General features: G+C 50.5%; 2 protein-coding genes across 11 annotated transcripts in view; both read left to right on the forward strand.

The window, feature by feature from the left end:
• The window catches only part of CNBD2 (cyclic nucleotide binding domain containing 2), a gene marked incomplete at its 3' end in the record, with an annotated part of 114,960 nt that extends 111,199 nt beyond the window's left edge, over window positions 1-3,761 (forward strand). Inside the window, exon 14 of the transcript XR_013814147.1 lies at window positions 3,710-3,761. The remainder of the gene's footprint in view (window positions 1-3,709) is intronic.
• The window catches only part of EPB41L1 (erythrocyte membrane protein band 4.1 like 1), a 155,557-nt gene that overhangs the window by 49,013 nt on the left and 89,546 nt on the right, over window positions 1-16,998 (forward strand). For all 10 annotated transcript variants that reach the window (XM_079783532.1, XM_079783530.1, XM_079783528.1 and 7 more), the window contains exon 2: window positions 3,710-3,760. The gene's annotated coding sequence lies outside the window, so the exon portion shown is untranslated. The remainder of the gene's footprint in view (window positions 1-3,709; window positions 3,761-16,998) is intronic.

A 16,998-nucleotide genomic window follows, 5' to 3' on the forward strand; every position in this document is an offset into this window, starting at 1 on the left:
TAAGAGAATCTAAATATCTGATGAAAATTTAGTGTCAGAATTGAGATGTGCTGGAAACTCGACCACATGTGTGGTCTCTGACTCTCATGTATGTGGGGTTCCCATACATATGTGTATATTAAATTTGGTTATTTTCTCTTGCTAAAAGAAAAAGAATTGAGATGTGCTCTAAATGTAAGCTACACACCAGATTTAGAAGACTCAGCATGAAAAAAGGAATGTAAAATACCTCAATAATATTTTTATATTGATTTCATGTTGAAATTTACTTATTGGGTTAAATAAGTATGCTATCAAAATTAATTTCAGCCCTACCTGGTTTGGGTCAATGGGTAGAGCATTGGCCTGCGGACTGAAAGGTCCCGTGTTTGATTCAGGTCAAGGGCACATGCCTGGGTTGCGGGCTCGATCCCCAGTAGGTGGTGTGTAGGAGGCAGCCAATCAATGTTCTCTCTCATCACTGATGTTTTTCTCTCTCTCTCCCTCTCCCTTCCTCTCTGAAATCAATAGAAATATATTAAAAAAATAATAAAATAAAATAAATTTCACCCAATCCTTTGTACTTTTTAAAATGTGGCTACTGGAAATTTTTTTTTTTTTTTTTTTACAGAGAGGAAGAGAGAGGGATAGAGAGTTAGAAACATCGATGAGAGAGAAACATAGATCAGCTGCCTCTTGCACACCCCCTACTGGGGATGTGCCCGCAACCAAGGTACATGCCCTTGACCGGAATCGAACCTGGGACCTTTCAGTCCACAGGCCGACGCTCTATCCACTGAGCCAAACCAGTTTCGGCGGCTACTGGAAAATTTTAAATTACATATGTGTCTCGTACTATATTCCTATTGGACAATGCTATTTGAATGAGAGAGTTGTGTTGGATAAATTTAAATAATAATGCAATAACTATAATGACTAGTTATTTGGGGAGGCTTGGGAGGGATGAAGATCACATATTCCTCACTCACTGCCCCTGTAGATGTTGCCCTGGAAACCCCATAGTCCCAAGGATAAGATGAAGACTTCTTATCCTATGACTGGGTGGCCATACTACTCACTTGCTGTGTGTGTGACCATGGGCACATCATTTTACTTTGCTGAACCTTAGTCTATCCTCTGTAAATCTAGACTAATTGTGGGGTTTACCTTGTTATTTGAGATATAGCCCAAGTGCAGCACTTAGTCCAATGCCCAGCTGTGTGAGTAGTCAGGTGTTAGCTGTGGTTGCGGTTGCTATTACTGTTAGTTGGGTGGGTAGGGGGGTGGATGGTTGCTTGGATTTGTCAGCTTGGATTATCTTGTTTTATTTGTCTGAAGAGGACACAGACAAGAGAGAAAGGAGTAGAAGTTAAAAGAGCTTGAGGGATATTTGGGATGGCGACTTGGGGGATGCCTTGTTCATTACCTCAGAGGATTTCTTGTCTTTGAGGTAGCTCCTTGGATCTTCCCGTAGTACTATAGGTGATCAGGCAAAGATATGTACCCATTTTACAGATGAGGAAGCTGAGACCTGTTGAGGGGAAGTGACCTGGCTATACAGCCAGAACCTGCATGCAGTCTTCCCAACCCTATTGTGGCAACATTGGAACCAACATTAAGAGGCCACCTTTCAGGAGTCAGGAACTTGTGAGGAATGGTTATTATTTGTCTCCTATAACTGGAAGGGATCTTGACACCATTCAGTACAACCGTCTTGTTCTTGAGTTGAAGAAACAGAGAACTGTGTGTGTGTGTGTGTGCGCGCGCGCGCGCGCGAGCACGTGTTCTGCCTAGGATCACACAGCAAGTTGATGGCCAAGCTGGAACTGTTTCTGTTTGTTTAGATTCAGCCCTCAGCTTGGCAGGCCGTGGGAGGAGGGATGGCCCTGCATGTCAGCCCCCTCCTCTCTTGCCCAGTCCCTAGGGAGGGCTTCTGAGAAAGAGGCTTTTGTTTCACCAACTCCTTCTGGTTTCCTCTCAAGGTATTCACCCCCACCCCGACCCGCTCTCCAATCAGCCCAGATTTTCGTTTTTCCCTGTTCCAGGTTTAAAGGGCCCTGAAACCTGAAATCTCCACATCTACTTTCTGGATGCACAGGGGGAAATCATGGGCTTTTTCATCAAGGAGGCCAGGGTTTATATTCCTCTTCTACCATTAATTCTCTCTGTGGCCTTGGTCAAGTCACCTGTAAATTTTTAGCCTCAACTTGCTCATCTGAAGAGCAGGAGCCATGGTGTACACACAACCTAGTGGTTAAGAACCTGGGCTCCAGGTCTCACCCCGTACTGATTGGCTGTGCCTGTCTTCAGTGCATCACTTCACCTTTCTGGGTCTGCGTTCCCAGCTGTATGGGGCACGGCTACCTCCTGGATTGTTGATAAGGCATTGTGCTGAGCTCTCCACAGCATCATCTCATTTAATCCTCTCATTAACCCTGGAAGCCAACACTATTACTCCTATTTTCCAAAAGAAGGAAGCTAACTCTCAGAGACTTGAAGTGACTTGCTCCAGGCCACATAGCTAGAGAGTGCTGGGGCCAGGATTCAAACCAGGTCTGTGGGACTACAGAGTCCAACCTTATAACCACTGTACCGCACTGCCTCTCAGGATTAGCCTGGGTGCTAAGAAACAAAGCAGGTTGCTGGGTGACTGATGCTACAGCGGGCCTAGCAGTGTCCTGAGGCCCATGCCAGCCTCCAGAGCTGGGGCAGGAAGAAGGCTCTCAGGCACCCAACTTCTGCTCCTGCTGTTACAACCTCAGCCCAAGTGACCTTCCTATTCACCTTGTAGGTTCACAGTTGTTTGTATGGAAAATAATACAGTACTTAATAAATAATAATAAAGGAATAAACTCTGTGTTTTGTGCACCCACAACTGTGAACAGGTTCACAGTTCCAGCTTGGCCATCAACTGAATGTGAAGTGGAACCGTCTCAGCTCACGGGAGGTGTACTGTTCTCAGTGTGTGAGTCCAGGGGGAACTGAGGCTTCTCTTTCCAGCAACCTGCCTCACTGTGTATCAGGCTGGGCCTGTAGTTGGGGCTTAAAGATGATTGAGAAGGGGCTTAAATACTTTGTGAGCAAATTATACCAGAACAGAATATTAATGCTAAAAAGACCTTAAGGGACCACTGAGTCCAACCTTATTTGTTTTTATAGGTGGGGAGCCTGAGGCAAGGACAGGCCAGGGTGAGAGAGCAATGGGTGTGTTCTTTCCTGGGTGCCGGAGATCATGGGACTGACATGGAAGGAAGTGCCTGAGGAGTAGGCAGGCCTCTGCTTGCCCTCATGCCCCAGATCCAGCCCATCACCACGGTCTGTGGATACCACCACTTTTTCTAGCTCTGCTACCGTCCAGTCTGGGTCCTTGCCACATGCCCCCTGGACAGCCACAACGACTTCCTAACTTATACACCTAAAGCTACTTGTACCCATTTCCAATCCAGTCTCTACATTACAAACCATTCCCCAGTGCTCTTGGAATCAAGACTGAACTCTTTACCTTGGCCTCCCAGCCCGTGAAGGCCTGGCCCCGGCTGGCCACGCCAACATCATATTTGTTACTTTCCCTTTTGCTCTCTGCGCATAGTCACAGAGACCTTTCTGCTTAACAGGTTCAGCAACTTCCCCCAGGTTCCTCAGAGAGTCAAATGCCAGCCTCTCGATTTCCAGCTCCATGCTGGGTCCACGATCTCAGTTCAGAGGAGCTAACACCGTTTCCTCCTTTCAGGTGCCTGACTGACGTCCTTCCCCCCAGGGAGCTGGTGTGAACCGAGGACCGGTGAGTGTTACCCTGGCACAGCCTGTCTCTTCTTCTTCCGCTCTGGTTGTTCTTCCAGGTCCTCAGGCTCTCTGTTTTGATATGTTTACTGCTGTGGAGGCATGAGGATTGGTATAAGGCCACATATTTCTGGTGGCTTTGAAAAAGGGGGGCAGTGCGGCAGGTCCTCTCTGGTTTTGGCTGATTTGTGGTAGGGGCTAATATGCTTATTCATTAAGCCGCTCTGTGGTAGACAGCATGCTTTGCCTATATTGCTTTATCCATGCCACCATGGCTGGGGGTGTGGCCTTGGGCCTGGAAGCTGTATTAGCTGACCCTGGAGCCCTTGTTTTCTTTTGCTTAACTACTTCTAGGTTGTAGACTGGATTCAGGAGAGGGTATTTTCATTCTGGTTTTGCCACTGATGGCTATGCGACCTTAGGCAGCTACCTTTCCTTCTGTTGGCCTCAGGGATATATATATACATTGTGTGTATGTGTAGGAGGTGTTGGGGGAGGGGTCGGGGAAGGTGGGGTCAGAGTAAATTAGTTGTTTTTAAACTTTCCAGCTGGGAAATTTCCTTTTCAAATGAACTTGAAAGACTCGCACTGTACAAATCAGCTAAAGGGGTTTCCGCAGTGGTTGAAGTTAGGGCAGGGCTGGGGACTCCAATTAGCTAATTCCTCAGCCCCTAGCAGCCCCTGGACATGGAACCATCCTTGGCTATGTGCTGGACAGTTTGCAAACCACTGGCCCAGGGCATGTCAAAGCCCCCTTCTGACTCCATGTTTCTGTGATTCTGGCAGGTGAGGGAGTGGAGAGGGAATCCAGCCAATGAAGTTACCCTGATGGGGAAATTGCGAAGTAATATGCAAGTGTCATTGTGGGGTTATTTGTAAGGCACAACTGCCAGGGCTGTGATGTTGTCATGCTGGAATCCTCTGGTTTTTATTTTTTTTATTAGATGCGAGGCATCTCTGTACGCCTAGGCCCTAGGGCAGTGGTCGGCAAACTCATTAGTCAACAGAGCCAAATATCAACAGTACAACGATTGACATTTGAGAGTCAAATTTTTTAAACTTAAACTTCTTCTAATGCCACTTCTTCAAAAGGCCGTGGTATTTTGTGGAAGAGCCACACTCAAGGGGCCAAAGAGCCGCATATGGCTCGTGAGCCGCGCTTTGCCGACCACTGGCCTAGGGGAACTCGTGTGTGTGTGTGTGTGTGTGTGTGTGTGTGTGTGTGTGTGTGTGTCTAAGGAGTAGGGGCTATGAGGGATGGCTGGGGCTGAGCTAGGTCAGGGCAGGTAGAATAAATGCCAAACAGAGCTAGGAGCATGTTACTCCTGGGGGTGGTGGGGGTAGGGGGTGGCTTTAGCTCCAGTGAAAAGGAGTGATTTGGCTCCTTCCTGCCAGTACATGGGCCCCACGGAGATCTCTGGGCAGGAAGCACTAGGAACAAGGAATCCTCTGTCCACAGCCACAGCACAGCCAGGACAGAGGAGGTGGATTAGGAGTTCCTAGGAGGGGGCCTGCTGGTCTCTCCCTGACATTTGAGCAAATGGGTGGGGAGAGGGGAACTAAGTGTATGTGTTCATGGAGCAGGGTGTGTGTGATAAGGGGAGGTAGAGGTTGGTTCATACATTTATTCTACAAGTTCCTTAAGCTTCTGGAAGCCCTCCAAGAAGCCAGGCAGCTTTGTAGGGGTCAGTGCCGAGAAAGATGAGACTCTAGGTATTAATCACCATCAGTTTACTGGAGGAGACAGGAAATGTGAGAAACGATAGATTTGCACAGGCATCTGGCCTGCAAGTCCAGAGGCCCACATTCCAGTCCTTGCTCCGACACCGACTAGCTCTGTGGTTTGGCCTTATCACTTCCACTTTCTGGGTCTCAGTTTCCTCTTCTGTAGAATGGGGATGGACACATCAGCCTTGGCTACTTATTTTAAATATATATATATATTTCAGAGAGGAAAGGAGACGGGGAGAGAGATAGAAACATCTATAATGAGAGAGAAACATTGATCGCCTGCCTCCTGCATGCCCTCTACTGGGGATAGACCCTGCAACCTGGACATGTTCCCTTGACCAGAATTGAACCCAGGACCCTTTAGTGTGCAGGCCAGTGCTCTATCCACTGAGCCAAATTGGCTAGGGCCACATGCGGCTCTTTGGCCCCTTGAGTGTGGCTCTTCCATAAAATACCACGGCCTGGGCGAGTCTATTTTGAAGAAGTGGCATTAGAAGAAGTTTAAGTTTAAAAATTTTGGCTCTCAAAAGAAATTTCAATCGTCGTACTGTTGATGTTTGGCTCTGTTGACTAATGAGTTTGCCGACCCCTGGGCTAGGGCAACCTTGACTCTTCTTAATGCTCTTCTGAGTATCCATTAGAATAGGGCATTTCAAATGTTTGGGGGCAGCAGAGTCCCTATAGGGAACATTTATAACAAAATTGCGATGGTTGAATTGGCAGCAGTTTACTCAGAATGTCACTGCTCTCCGTACTGGACCAAAGACAGTCCCAGAAGCTCTCCCAGTAGCCATCAGCATTGGCCAATGGCAAGAAGCCTGGACACTGGCTTCTCTCTTCTAGCTCTGCTCTACCACTCATTAGCTGTGTGACCTTGGAAAAGTCACTTACCTTCTCTGAGCCTCAATTAACCCACCGCAAGATGGGGATAATGATACCCTCCTGCCTTACCTCTCAGGATTGTGGGTAAAATCTAAAGCTAGGAAGAGTAAAAAAGTCCTTTGTAGGAAAAATGCAAGGGATTTAGATTCCAGTCCAGGTGTGAGCCAGGTGATAAGGCCCATGGGGATGAAGAATCTCCCAAGGAAAGAATTCCCCTACCCTTCTCCACCTCTCTGCTGCCTACAGAAATGCTGGAATCTCTCCAATCCAGCCCCAACCTACTGCGTTTGCCAATCCTAGCCGATGAACAGGCTGGCCTTTTTCTTCCAACAAGATGGGTGTGATTAGCCATTAGTTGAGGAGAATCCCTTTGTGGGGACACTGGAGGCGTATGTTTCAGCCTGCTACCTGGGGAGCAGGTGGGGAAACTGAGGCCTTGGCCAATACAATTGTTGCATTCAGGGCAGCTAGACAGGCAAGGCCGGGGAAAAGGCTTGGGCTTGGCCTGTGCCGATATGGTGAGCCTCTTTCCCAGAAAATCTACAACTTTGTTTCACTGAGTGGAACACAGTGTCCACTGAGTGTGTTTACATTTTGCTCAACTTCTGCCCCAGAGAAATTCTTCCTAGGGGCACCGTGGGCTTTCCCAGAAGAGTGGCATCTGGGCCAAACCAGGGAGGGGCTTTGAGTTCCTAAGGGGCAATGGGGGCTGCAGCTCAGCACTTGCTAATAACAACTGGAATTCTGAAATTAGATAGTGGTGATGGTTGCACAACTCTGAATAGTGCTGGCATGTTCTTCACCTCCAGATGTCCCTAGGGTTGGAGGCAGCAGGGAGCAAAGGCGCCAAGACGGGCCTCCCGGGCCGTATGTGGGCCTGTGGAAGGGGAGTTGGCTTCTCGAACTCATTGCTGACCAAGGTTAGTTTCCCCACTTGGTACCTGGGGAAACTAAGTCTCAGACTAGGAAAGAAATCGGCGTCAGTTGCCAGCCCTCGGTGCAAAGGGAAGCTAGCAGTGGAGTGGGGGCAGCGTTATAGAACTAGAGTAGCAAGCATTGCCTTCTTCTTCTGTGTGTCTCACATAAGTCTCAGGAAAGATCTGAATGAATGACCTGGCCAGGTCCCTTTCCCTCTCTGGGCCTCAGTGCCCCTTCTGGATCCACTCTCTAGAGTCCTTTATATTCCTGGTGTCCTCTTATCAATGAGTTAAGACACATGATTGCCAAGTTTTGCTACAGGTTCAGTTGTCTCGTTTGTTGAACAGGGACAACAAAATCAGCCAGTCCTCCCTTCCTGGAGGGTGACTATTACCAGGGTCAGTAAGCGACCACAAGACTTCAGGGCCATGCCAGGCTGTAGCAAATGGGGAGTCACTTTAACAAGGCAACACGCTCCTGCCTCGGCAGTGGAATGAAGTTGAAAAGATCTTGAGCTGCAGACTCAGACAGACTTGGGTGGAGACCCTTGCTCTGCCTACTGTGTGAATTGGAATGAGGTACTTCATTTCTCTGTGCCTCAGAACCACCATCTGTAAAATGGAGACAATAATAGTTGTTACTTCAGAGGTGATGGAGCCCAAGTGAGAATGCAGAAAACATGCACCGCACTGTGCCTAGCACACAGCCGAGTGCTTAGCAGCTGGTAGGTGTTACTGTGTTGTTGATAACCATAATGATGATGATAATTGACATTTAGAGACTGGGATTCTTGGGGGGCCAGTGATGGCAATGCTATTGTTATTAATAGTCTCCTGTACGCATCACTGAAGTGACCTTCAGAGCACTCCTTAGTGGAGGCAGGAAGTTGTCACCATCTCCATTTTACCAATGTGGTTGTGAGTCTTAAGAGAGGAGAAGTGGCTTGTCCGCGATTTTAGCCCAGGTCTTTATGCTTTGGGAGCACACTTACTGGCCAGAGATGCTGCACGGATCAGCCCCTGGGTCAGACAGCTCTGACAGGGAAGAGGCGGATGATTGTGACTCACCCTGACTTTTACTCTATACGTTTTGGAGAGTGAGTGAGCGAATGACAAAATAAATGGCAACCTCTGGCCCTTACTGGTTTGGCTCAGTGGATAGAGCGTTGGCTTGCGGACTGAAGAGTCCCAGGTTCGATTCTGGCCAAGGGCATGTATCTTGGTTGTGGGCTCAATCCCCAGTAAGGTCGTGCAGGAGGTAGCTGATGGATGTTTCTCTCTCATTGATATTTCTTTTTTTTTTTTAATATATATTTTATTGATTTTTTACAGAGAGAAAGGGAGAAGGATAGAGAGTTAGAAACATCATTGATGAGAGAGAAACATCGATCAGCTGCCTCCTGCACACTCCCCACTGGGGATGTGCCCGCAACCAAGGTACATGCCCTTGACCGGAATCGAACCTGGGACCCTTGAGTCCGCAGGCCAACGCTTTATCCACTGAGCTAAACCGGTTAGGGCTCTCATTGATATTTCTAACTCTCTGTCCCTCTCCCTTCCTCTCTGTAAAATCAATAAAAATATATTTTAAAAAAATGACAACTCTGGCTCAGTGGCCTTGCCCAGTCACAGAAACACAGATAGGCCTTAAAGTCCGTGCATTCAGTGTGATTGGGGGCAACCTGCCTCGCACTTTGGGGCCCAGGATTTCTGGAGCTCTAGGCCAGCAGTGTCCCTGCTTCTTCAACGCAGCCTGGCTGGATCCTGAGCCCTGGAAAGCCAGATTCATATTTCTTTTCCTCCCTTCCTCCCTCCCTCCCTCCCTCCCTCCCTCCCTCCCTCCCTCCCTCCCTCCCTCCCTCCCTCCCTCCCTTCCTTCCTTCCTTCCTTCCTTCCTTCCTTCCTTCCTTCCTTCCTTCCTTCCTTCCTTCCTTCCTTCCGAGAGAGTGGAAGGGAGGGGGTTAAACAGAAACATTGGTTGCCTCCTGCACTTGCCTCAACCAGGGCCGGAGATTGAGCCTACAACTGAGGTATGTGCCCTTGACTGGAAACGAACCCAGAACCCTTCAGTCCGTGGGCTGACTATCTACTGAGCCAAACTGGCCAGGGCCAGATTCATATTTCTTTTCTATCAGTTCCTGCTTCCCCACCCTCCATCCCAATCTAGAAATTGGTTCTACCTGCAATCATTCCTCCACTGAGTCTTGATTTAGTTGAGCAAGTTTCCCTCAGTTCCTGCCGTACACCAGGCGCTGTCCCACATGCTAGGACACAGAGATGAGCACAGCAGGCAAACACGTGGTTGGTGTTGAGCAGCAGAACTTTGTCCCAGTCTCTGGCAGTTCCCAAGGGGCGTTGAGGAAGGTGTCTCGGTTCCCCTGTGGCATGCGTGATTTTTGAATTTGGAAAAATGTCTCTGCTGTGGAAGGCGTCACGTGCTGGGAGTCCTGGGTTGGGGTTCGGGGCTGGACGGTGGTTGCACCTCTGCCGGGGCCCTGCTGTGTGACCTGCCTCTCTCTGGGCCTCCTCTTCCCTCTCTACTAAAGGAAGGGACTGATTGAGATAGGAAAGTCATCCCTCATGTTTGTGGGCCACTTGCCTGACACACATGTCCTGTGCTCACAGGAGCCCAGGCTGATGCCAAGGTCCCTTCCTGCCCTGGAAGTGGTTTCTGAGCACCAGGGCCAGGATGAAAGCCTCCTGCTGGCCTGTGGGCCCGGCTTCCTCAGGGGGCACTAGAGCTGATGGAGCAGGTTCCAGCAAGGCGGCCCTGCCACATGAGCCAGCCCTGCCCAGCAGGGACCCCGCACAGGGGGCTGTACCCTCTGATGCTTTCCTTCCCAGGAGGTGGTGAGAAATGGGGTGGAGATGGGGTGAGAGCAAACGTCAAGGCCCCTGAAACTGTGGAGTTGCCCCAGCCCCTCCACAGGAAGGGCGGTGGAACTGAAGACTGAGAAGGGCAGGTTTTCCCACATCTACACAATGGCACAGGGTGTCACAGAGCTACCTGAGGACACAGGTCTCCTGGCCCCCTGGCCCCACAGTTGCATCTTGTGCTTAGCTATTTCCTGGGCTTTGATCATTGAGGCAGGTGGGGGTGGGGGGAGCACAAAGGGCAGAGCATGTGTGTACCCAACAAGGCAGAGGATGGTGGCTGGGGTCGGGAGGGGAGATGTGTCTGTGTGTCATTTCAGTTGTGTTTTCCTGCCTCTTGTCATGTTTCCCAGATAAGTTCCTTGGTCTCTTGCCCTAGTGGCACTGATAGCTGATAGGTTGAGTGTCCAGAGGAGGAAAAGCAGAGGGCAGGCCCTTGTGCCTGATGGGGACAGGAGGCTGGTGAGTCCTGCTTGTGCCTGATCCCGGGGGAAGGAGTGACTCAGCTGTGAGCACCCATCCTGGCCCTGGGACAGTGTCTGTTTGGCTGACAGGCCAAGGAGGAGCCTCTGTGTGTTCTTCCTGTCCCCCAGCTCTCGGTATCTGCAGCCTACCCAGTGCCCTGCGGCTCTAGGCTCTGCCACTTGGCCCTGGCACCGGGACTGGTTTGACAGGTTTTGCTACACTAATGAGCAGCCTGGAGTTGGGGCAGGGCAGGCCTGAGGAGGCAGTGCTGCCCTGTCCTTGCCTCCCCACCCCCAATCCCAGCCTCACCTCTGTGTCGTCGTCGTCCTCCCCCCACAACCCCCCTCTCAAGGGAAGCTGCATGGGAAACGGGAAAGCGGAAGCCACTCAGACGCCTGTTCCTGGCTCTGTCCATTGTTCAGCATGGGACCGTGGACAAGTCTCCCTTCTTGGACCTCACTGTCTTCATCTGCACAATGGGGCTTTGGGCTCAGTCATCCTCAGGCCACCGCATACAATGATTCTAGTTAGAACTTTGCCATTTTCTCTCTATCTCTGGGCAAGTCACAGCACACTGAGGGCCTCAGGTGAGGGCCACGACCCTTCTTAGGATGGTGATAGGATCAGCTAACAACCCAGCGAGTATCCAGGAGTATCCAGTCTCCGCTGGAAGTGTTTTCTTTCTGTAGTCTGGCCTGCCCTTATCTGGCTCAAGCAGAAGGAGAGAGTTTGTCTAGAGGTGGGGCTTACCCTAGTTTTCCCTCCCCCCCTTATCCTGAGCCCATAATTGCCTGAGAACCAGGCTTTCTGAGCTTCTCCTTAAAGTAGTTAGGGGAGAAGGAGAACCCAGGAGGAGGGCCTCAGCACCTGCTGCCTCCTCTTCCTCCGACTTTCACATCAACCCAGGGTCCAGTTCAGGGGAAGGAGGGAAGGCACAATAGCTCGACCACACTCTTCCTATCTTAAGAGTGAAGAGTATACAAAGCCTATGTCCTCAGAAACTCTAAGTCTGACAATGTACACGTCAGAAGGAGGGGGAGTTAGATAAAGAGGACAATCCCAGCTTGGGGACAGAGAGAGAAGAAAAAGGGAATTCACATTTATTGAGCATCCCCTATGTGCCTGTGCTAAGCCAGTTACTTTGCATACATTCTATGTCTATGTCTATGTCTATGTCTATGTCTATGTCTATGTCTATGTCTATGTCTATGTCTATATCTAACGTATATCATCTATCTCTCTATATATATCTATTCACAGGTTGAGACTTGCTTAGATCTATATCATCTATCTCTATCTCCATTACCTATATTCCCAAATGGCAGCCAGAATGATCTTTGTAAAACATCAGTCAGACCATGTCACTCAGTATCTTTCCTCTGCCCTTGGAATAAACTCTAAACTCCTGACCATGGTCTACAGGGCCCTGAGTAAGCCGGCCCCTGCCTCCCCCTCTGCAGTTACGTACCTCCCCATGGGTCATTTACTTCAGCTACAGACGTCTTCTGTGTATTTCACAAATTCTTCCCCACCTCAAACCTTGACATGTGCTGTTCTCTCTGCTTGGAATTCTCTTTTCCTGGATTTTTGCAACCTTGTTGTCTTTTTAACCTTTTAAACTCAGTTTAATTAGACAGCGCCCTCCCTGCCCCACTGCCCTGCTCTCTATCCCTGCCTCCGATTCCTCACAATGCTTATCACTATTTGTAGTCATTTGCCTTTTATTTTTAATGTTGCATGCACTCCACACTGCATGGCACAGAGTGGGCATTCAGGAAGCATTTTTCTGGATGAATGAATGACTGAGTTGTAGGGAAACAAAGGTGCTAGTTGGGTGCCTGGCTTAGGGCAGGGCTCTTAGTAGGTGTTCAGTAAACGGCAGCTTTTAGTGAGAACTAGCATGGATGGTGAATACCCACCGATTTATTGTGACTAGAGCATTGGGGAAAGGGTGCAGAGGACAATTAAGGTTGAAAAGATGAGCTGGTACCAGATCCGGGTGGTCCCCGATGCGTGAATTTACACCTTAGACATGGCTGGGCGTCGTTGCTGGGCCATTAACTGCAACTATAGAGCGTTGCTTCTGAGGTGTGGGTCCAGGCACTTTGTCTACACGGTGAGGCCATGCAGTGTGAATGGGGGGAGTGCAGGGTGGCGAGCAAACTCCAAGAGGAACAGGCTGGGCCCTCTCCAGAGGCAAACTCCGAGGCCAGAGGCCCAGAGGAAGTGGCACTGTTGGGAGCATGCTGTGTTTTCTAATTCCACATCGTCATCGCACGGTTCCTGGGGAGCAGAGGATTGTGGCTACCTAAGAGCCCGATACTTGGATTTCTATTTTGGTTCCTCCTCTGATAAACCATGTGACTTCTGCCAGGTTCATTCACAGCCGATTCTGCTTCTTCCTCTGTAAACAGGCTGCTTTTAGTACCTGCCTCATAGGGCCTCAGTGAAGATGAATGAAGTACTGTAGTGCGTGCAAAGGGCCTAGCAAAGCACCTGGCACAGACTGAGCACTCAGGAGAGGTGAGCTGTTATTTTCATTCAACAGTGGGGGGTTCAGAAAGGACATCCCAGGCAGAGGGAACTGTAAGTACAAAGGCAAAGCGCAGAGACATGACACAGGAGGGTGCTTTGGCGTGGTGGGAGTTCACTGTGCAGGGAAGGGGGAGGAGCAGTAGGCGCCCCGATCCCGCAGCACGTGCACACTGGGCCGGAGCTGGAACTTCATCCCAGGGCAGTCAGGGCCAGTGCAGGGTGTGATGTGATCTGATTGCTGGCAGTAGGAGGATGGGTTGGAGGGGCATGGAGGCCCCGAGACCAATGGACAAGCTGTTGGCGTGGCCCCAGTGAGAACCTGAACTCAGGCACCTGGAAGCAGAGAGGAGGGAACCATCAGAGAGGTGAAGAGGGGGAGTGGACGGAGTGTGGGGCCTGCTGGGGAAGGGAGGGGCTGGGAGAGGAAGGGAAAGCAGCCTTATCCTGATGACTGCGGGTTTCTGTACAGGCTGGCTGAGGGATTGTAGAGCTGAAAGCATGGTGAGTGCATGTGGGTTTTGATGTCAATAGTTTGACTTTTCTGGGAACTGAGAAGCTTCCTGAGAAACCTCTCGTTTCTGTTTCGACTCTCCATGTGGGAAATCTTTCTAAAATCTCCGAGTGATTAACTCCTCCCCTAGTGATGAGACTGTGCATACCTCTTGCCTCCTGGGCTAAGGCCTGGGCCAGGGGGTGGGGTCGTGGCCTGTAGGTGGCCAAAGCTAAGGATTTCATTTGGAAGCTGGTTTTAAGAGTCCATCAGTTTTCTTGTGACTTTTGTCCTTCTCCTTAAAGTGTGTAGAAAGAGGCAGTGCCCGTTAGTGGAACGTGCTGTATATTCCAAGGCCGGGATCAGGACTCGGCAGCCTTTCAGAAGTGGTATAAGGCAAGCTCCTGCTTGGCCCCCCTGCCCATTTTCACTTTGGTGCGTGTGGCCTGGGAGATGTTATTCCAAAGAACCCTAGATCTCCGCTTTTACACTTTATAGATGAGGAAGATGAGGCCCCAGGAGAGAGAGGATGAGACTTGCTCAGGTCCAATTGTGAATTAATGTCCGAGCTGGGCTGGGGCCAGGCGCCTCCCTTCTAGCTCCAGGCCCCTGTGCTTCTGCAGCTGGCACTGCCTCTTAGAGGAGTGATGAGCTGACGAACCTCTACACAGGCCCCTGGTGTCCTGCCCCCCACTTCCCCCGAGTCAGCTGTTGTCCTAAGCCCTCACTCAGAAGCCCATCCATACCCCTTCTCCCGATTGTGGCTGGAGGTGGGGAGGCTAAAACCAGGAGAACTGGGTTGGTTCCCTCCTGATGAGGAGAGGAGTGAAGCCCCATCTGGATGGGTGGAGTACAGTCACATCTCTACTCCAGCTGATTGCTGTGCTGAGGAGAGTCCTTTGTCTGCGTTGCCAGGGGAACCAAAGTTTCTGCCTTCTTCCAGGGCTGTGATTGGTTCCTGGTGGAGCTTGAGCTTTGGTGAATGGAAGTGCCTCTTTCCTGCCTACATCTTCCACAGGTTGAGAGAAACTAGAGAGACGCTGGGGTGCCCATGGAAGCATCATGTTGGTTTCTGTGCTCTACCCTCTCAGCTCTAGAGGTGATGGGTTTCCTAGTGTATTTGCTCATTCATTTATCCCAGGCAGCATCTGCTCCAGGAAAGCTAGCGTAAGAATCAGAGGACCCGTATTTGAATCCTGGCACAGTCACAGGCCTTGGGTAGGTCCCTTTCCTTCCCTGGGCCTCAGTTTCCCTACCTGTAAAAACAAAGGCATTGGGCTAAATTCTCTGGTCCTTGCAGCTCTTTCTTTCTTGACTGCACAGCCCACATCCTCTCCTTTTTGACCTCCCGTATTCCCATTTGGCCTTTTGCCTGGGCTCTCTGACCATGTTCTCACTTATAAGTGCCCTGTAAGATGCAAGATAGAATAGGGAGTTGCAAACAGCTCTTAGCATTCCCCATCCTCCTCGAGGAAAGTTGTGTTCTCTGAAGCCTCTCCTGGAAGCCCCAAATCCTGCAGCCCCTCTTGTCTCAGCCTACCACCTGGACCCAGGCTCAGGGGAACGAGCCGAGGATAGTGAATGATAAATGCCCCATCTCTGCTCAGGGTGGGCCTGGGCAGCATGCAGAACAGAGTTTGCTGGGGTGGGTGGGGCAGTTGGGAGAGCCCTGGAGCGCAGCAGTCCTGGGTTCCAGGCCTGACTCAGCCACTTGCTGGCCAGGTGACCTTGGCAGGGCTGCTGTCCTTCATTTTCCACATCTATGACACAGGAATTCAAATCCCACCTCATAGGATTGCTGCAAAGATTGAGTGAGATGATATGCCTGCCATATGGGCGGCACCAAGTCCCCTTCCCAGGTCTCTCCTGAAAAAGGCCAGGTTGAGAAGGGTTTGAGGTGGCAGGGCCTGTGGTACCACGTGGCAGACTGTGCATGCTGCTCGTTCCTGGCAGTGCCAAAGGCAGGGCGAGGAAAATGTTGTCTTGGGTGGGTGATGTCTGAGTGGGGGAGGCGTGTGTCAGAGTTAATGTTTGAAAAACACTTTTAAGATCCTCCAGGGAACTCAAATGAAGATTTTTTAGATGAGCTGAAAATGGAGCAAAGTAATGAAGCTGAGCTCACTGGCAGGAAGGGGGGGCGGCCTAATTGGTACTGACTTGGTCTTGGCCCAGCCACACGCATTATCGCAGGCTGACCGGGAGGGTGGCCCCACATTTGGGCTGTGAACTGAAGTAATTGATGTGAGCTTTCTTGGGGAGGGAAGGAAAGGGGGGGGGGGGTTAGTACGGGCCATCTGGTAATGACTCGGCCCTACTTCTTGTTGACTCACTGGACTGAGGGTCAGAGTTGGCTTCTTAGGTCATTGGCCTTCAGAGCCTGGTTTAGCTTTCAGCCCTATGACCCCCTCCACCTCTGGGCTATAGAAGCAGCAGTCAGACTTGGCCACTTCCTGCATGGGTGTGGTCAGAGGCAGGGATGGGACAGTGAAGTCGGAAGTGGACTTTCCCTGCTGTGCTGAGGTTTGTCTGGGGTCTGTGATGAGGAGGGTAGAGAGTGGGAAGAAGGGGGTTCTCAGGGGAAGAAAGCAGGCTGGTGGGTGTAGTGGGTGGGAGGAATAAGTGTGAACAGGCTGCAAGTCTGGGTTTGCTTGTGTGTCTGCTTACATCGAGGAGGCAAAGGATCTAAGGGACATGTCTCAGAGGCTGAGGAAGGATCCAAGAAGCGAGTGTGTGTGTGTGTGTGCATGTGCATGTGGGTCCCTGTGGAAACAGGTGGTAGAATTGGTGAGTGATTATGGACCAGGAGAGCGTTGTCCTGAAGACAGGAGAAAATCCTGCTGGGAGCCACCTATGGGTTGCTTGGGCTGGGATAGGAGTGGAAGGCCATGGGGCGGTGCAGCATTGCTTCTTCTGGGGACCTGGTTTGCATTGGAAATGCTGCTCCTGGGGACACTCGGAGACTCCTCAGTGGGGTGTATATGGGGGTCAATCATTACAGCCTTCTTGGCACCTGTGTTGCCTTGCGAATGCATTTGGGGGAATAGGGCCAAGTGTCAGGTCACCAGTGCCTCCCTGGCACACTGACCCCAGCGATCCCACCTCCTTATTTTTCCTTGGTCTCTGTGACACCACGCCCTTCTTTCCCGCTCTCCCACTGCCTCTCTGGCCAGTTCTCATTTGCCTGTTCCCCCTCTCAGCTTGACTACTCACTATGTGGTTTCCTCAGGACTCCATTGCAGTTTCTGTTCTTGTTTGTTTTTTTTTTTTTTTTACTAATACTCTAGGGTTTTTTAAATTATGAAAGTAATAACACAGTGCACAGATTTTGGGAAACAGGAGGAGGAA

This window comes from Cnephaeus nilssonii, assembly GCF_951640355.1.
Source record: "Cnephaeus nilssonii genome assembly, chromosome: 11".
Classification (NCBI taxonomy): Eukaryota; Metazoa; Chordata; class Mammalia; order Chiroptera; family Vespertilionidae; genus Cnephaeus; species Cnephaeus nilssonii.